The sequence below is a fragment of the Austrofundulus limnaeus genome, unplaced genomic scaffold (genome assembly GCF_001266775.1).
Source record: "Austrofundulus limnaeus strain Quisiro unplaced genomic scaffold, Austrofundulus_limnaeus-1.0 Scaffold7, whole genome shotgun sequence".
NCBI lineage: Eukaryota > Metazoa > Chordata > Actinopteri > Cyprinodontiformes > Rivulidae > Austrofundulus > Austrofundulus limnaeus.
In genome coordinates, this window is record NW_013952409.1 from 4451063 (window position 1) to 4455442 (window position 4380).

A 4380-nucleotide genomic window follows, 5' to 3' on the forward strand; every position below is an offset into this window, starting at 1 on the left:
AATATTTCCAGATTTGTTTAACAAAATTTGTGACCAAATATACCAATTACAGTAACTACTTTTGTAAACTCTTCTAAATATTCACAGGTTTACCCAACCTCATGGCACAATTAGTAACAAAATTATATTCCCAGTGTCCTCAAATGAGTACTTCATCTTTACTGACATGGTACATTGCTTCAATTGTAATAACGCAGGGTCTCAGGAGTTCCAGAGTGAAAAAAACTGTGAAATGCCACTCGTGTTTTTGAGAAATGCTTTAGAAACATTTTGGCTGGAACAAGAAGTAGTAAAGGCATGTTCATGTTCAGCGCCCTACAAACTGCACTTTATGCCGACAAAGTAGGATCGTAAAATAACATGGTTTAAAATCTCTTTAAATCTGAAAAACCCACCGAAGAGAGTTTGCTTGCTTTTTTGCATTTTATCGATAAAAATCCCACGGATATTCACTCCGATCCAGAGCTCTATCTGGGCTAAGACTGATCACCAAAGGCGTCTCGTCCGAACCACTGTGAGTCAGACAGATTCCAGCAATATCAACTAAAACACTGAATCTGTGCCTGTCTGGTGAGTTAAACTCAAATGTTGTGTGTCCCCTTTGGTTATTTAATCATGCAGTTCTTTGCCTTTACTAAATGATAGCCTACGATGAATGGCGTTAGCGTCGGCGCTAGCCACTGTTAGCCTGGTTGTTTCTTAGCATGTTAGAAATATTAAGAAAGAAATATTAAGCCTATGGTTTGTAGCCGCATGCTGGAAAAACTATATAAATGGCTTATTTTAACTCTCAGTTCTGAGTAAACTCGGAATAATGAACAATCTTCTTCTCAAATACGTGCTAAAATATTTTGTTTACATCACGGCAGGATTAAAAGATGAGGAGCTTAGCGCCCAGGGGCTATAAAAGTGTCTGGTTTGCTTAAATAAAAAATATGCTAACAAAGTTATTAGAGGTAGTTTATTTTTGTTTATCATTTATTTAAAATGACTGAAGCTGTATGAAACCCTCCAGTTCATCTCTAAAAGCTACTAGTGAACTAGCACCTAGTGAATTGTATGTTTAGAATAACCACAATACTTCTATAAAATTATCACAATTCTGGGGGGCTTATGAACATTTTACTTCCAGAAYGGTTGACATTTATGATTTTGCATGTRTGTTTCTTCRGGGAAAGACGAGGTATTGTCAGCAGTAGTAGCAACATYGGGACATAGCTTAACGTCATCTACTCAGTCCGTGAGCAGCAACGGGTGAGCCACGGTTAAAGATTTGTCCTTGCTGCTTTTTAAAACATCCTTACTGTATATATACCTCCAATGTGTGGCCATCTGCGCCAAATTTAAATGAAAAAGGCTTTGATAATCAGCAATGGTGTATCCTCAAAATTGTAAACAACAGCCAAGCGGAAATATAGACCCTGCTTCCGCCATGAATTAGCGAAATACTCTACTTTTGAAAACAATTACTTCAGAATCTGACCTTTGACCCAACGCTGTTCCCTTTTTTATGATTATACTTACATTTTTACACACAGCGAGTAAGTTTTATGTGCTCAACTCCTTGGTTTTTGATGTATTGCAGAATCATTACAGTGCCACATACAGGCCTGGCATAGGTACTGCAACGTCTTATTGGTGTTTTCTTGTGAATGAAAACATTTYCAAAAATGGTACCATGTTTATGAGAGGTCTTACTGATCAACCTTTTTGCATTAAAGATTTCACTGAACTTGGATGAATTGATGATGGTCTGCTGTGGGTTAGATGAACAGAAGATTAATTTTCCTTATTTTAATTATTTGTAATCAGTAATTGGTGCAGCCTAAATGACTCTGTGTGATGATGCTCGTGCTGGAAAGAGGTAAGTGGTAACATTAATCTGAATGCAAATATGAAAACAATAAACTTGACATAGATTTGTGTGAAACATGCTGGAATGTTTTCCTGAAAAAAAAAAAAAGAGTTCAGTGTAGATGTTTTAGTGTTTATAAATCTGATTTCTTGGGGGGAATTCTCTTACAAAGATCAGTGAGAAGGATACAGACTTACTTTTCTTTTAATTTAAGTCTTTCTTCTGTTTTCTTTACATTTTGCACTTTACTTCTGAAATCAAACTTGTAATAAGTGCACTTAGCAGGAACAAGCATGGATCAYATCAGGATAAAACAATAAAGGTGATATAACACCAGAGCGCAAAAGTTCATGTGTGAGACTGATGATGAAACAAATAGAGAAATAACATTTGTAAGTCATTATAGGAATTTTCCTTCCTTCCTCCTTTCTCTTTCTCTCCACCCACCCTCCCTCCACCCCTTTCCAGTCTGGGCTTTCACTTTGGGGGGCCCTCAGCTTCCCTCTCTGCTGATCAGGGAGCTTTCAAGGTACCCTGATGGATGCTAATGCCGGACTCTTTCAGATTGTTTTACAGCCGGGGCCTTTGATCTGCCAGCAGGCCTCTCTCCACGGGCTGCCTGTCCTGAGAAAATGTAAATCCCCGCCTTACAGACACCTGTGAAAAAAATGCAGCAGAAAGGGGGACAGACTCTAAAGAAAAGGGTGAAGAAAAGATACAGTATTGTGACATTTTGGGCGGGGTTGGAGGGGGGTGGGCATAGTTTAGATTGCAGCAGAGTGACAAAGAATGAGATGGAAATTGTGCGGAAATAAGAGTAAGTGGCAAAAAAAAGGGAGAACAGAACTGTAGAGAAAAGAGCGGAGAAACTGAGACATGGCAACCAACAAAGAAGGAAATGAGGAATGGTTACCACAAAATGAGACGGAGGGGACGAGGATGAAGCGGACAGAAAGAAAGGGGACAATTGCAGAAAAAGAGCGAAAGTTAATCTAAGAAGCACAGCATGGAGGACAGGAGGAGAATGGCTGGGGGAGAGAGAGCAATGGAAAAATAGTGGACAAAAAGTTGGTAAATGGAGAGACAGATGGACAATTTGACTTGGGAAGAAAGTAAGAGACAGACTGAAAGCAAGCCCAGGCGGACATATGGGGCCTTCTTTGCAGCTCAAGGGGCGGATGTGGCTGTGCAGCTGAAAATGTAGGAAGGAAGAAGTGAAAAAGAAAGTGTGGTGAAGGGGACAGTCAGCAGAGACCAGTGACAACAGAGAGGTCTTCCTCAGCAGAGGCAGCAGCAGAGGCGGCGCTCTGAATGGTGGGATTGGTGCTGGACAGCTGGATGCAGCTGATCTTTGGACAGATTGTGGAAGAGCGCTTGTCTTCCTGCAGCCAGCTGCTGTGTGCAGAGGCCCACAGTGACAGCACAAGGCTCAGAATTGATGACCAGAGCTGGCATTTCTATGGGGTGAATAGACGCAGGGCAGCGATGTTTTCACTGAAGTCGTGTACAGCAGCAGAGCACAGCTGCCACTCGCTGGAAGCTCCTCAACAAAAAAACAAAAAACAAAAGCGGTGGGGAGAAAAAATTAACAGTATTGAGATCCTCTCATCTTTCTTCTGGTCTTTTTAGCTACAGTATTTGACGTCATTGCTTTTCTTCCCCCAGAGAAAGTGGGAGGAAATGGTTGTCTTCTACAGGAGATAAGCGACACTGAAGAGCACAGTGACGCTACCATCAGCTCCACAGAACCCGCTGTACGGCCTGGCCTAAAACTTCCTCACATGTGGCTTATCCAGTGTGAGGAACATGCACCTGCTAACTCTAATTTGGTTTTCTCTACAGGGAGAGAAAATCCTGTTCATGCTTTTATTGCAATTAGAAAAAAAAAAGTACTTCCTGTTTGGCAAAGCAACATTTCCTGCAGGCCTTCATGGACACGGTCAAAGATAAGTTCCTTCTGATCAACGCTTGTGCTTCCTTTCGTGTCCACATGCCGTCACACATACCCTCYACTGGCCTCCACGCCTCCACCTTCCTGCGGCCCCAACAACACAGGGATGATGTCACCCTCCCTGCAGGTCCGGATGGGAAGAAAACCCAAGCCCAAGGTCCACAGTAGCGGCAGCATCCTCCTGTCCTCATGTCTGTGTCTGTCTGATCAGGGCGCATCCGGTCATCCTGACTCCCCTGCGACTCCCCCAGGCCTCTGTGTTCGGAGGAAGGAAGGAAGGAAGTGTGAAAGGGTGTCTTAGCTGGAGCTGATCCACTTCATTGGAGCCTCTGACTATAGAAGGGCTGTTTGGACAGTGACAAGGCCGAGCACAAGCGTGTGCGTCCTCAGAGCTGTGCACAAAAAAGCACCACAGGAAAGAGAAAGAAAGCTGCTGTTTATTGACGGCTCAATTCAAAAACACTCTTTATATCGTTCTCACTCGCCTGTAAACCTGTTGGGGTGACGTAGCTGGTGTGTGTGTGTGTGTGTGTGTGTGTGTGTGTGTGTGTGTGTGTGTGTGTGTGTGTGTGTG

At 42.7% G+C, this 4380-nt stretch overlaps 1 long non-coding RNA gene across 1 annotated transcript in view; it reads right to left on the bottom strand.

Annotated features, from left to right (window-relative positions):
• Window positions 1-1855: 1855 nt before the first annotated feature.
• Window positions 1856-4380, bottom strand: part of LOC106536892 (uncharacterized) — a 116428-nt gene continuing 113903 nt past the window's right edge. The window contains exon 4 of the long non-coding RNA XR_001312585.1: window positions 1856-4061. This is a non-coding gene — a long non-coding RNA (uncharacterized LOC106536892). The remainder of the gene's footprint in view (window positions 4062-4380) is intronic.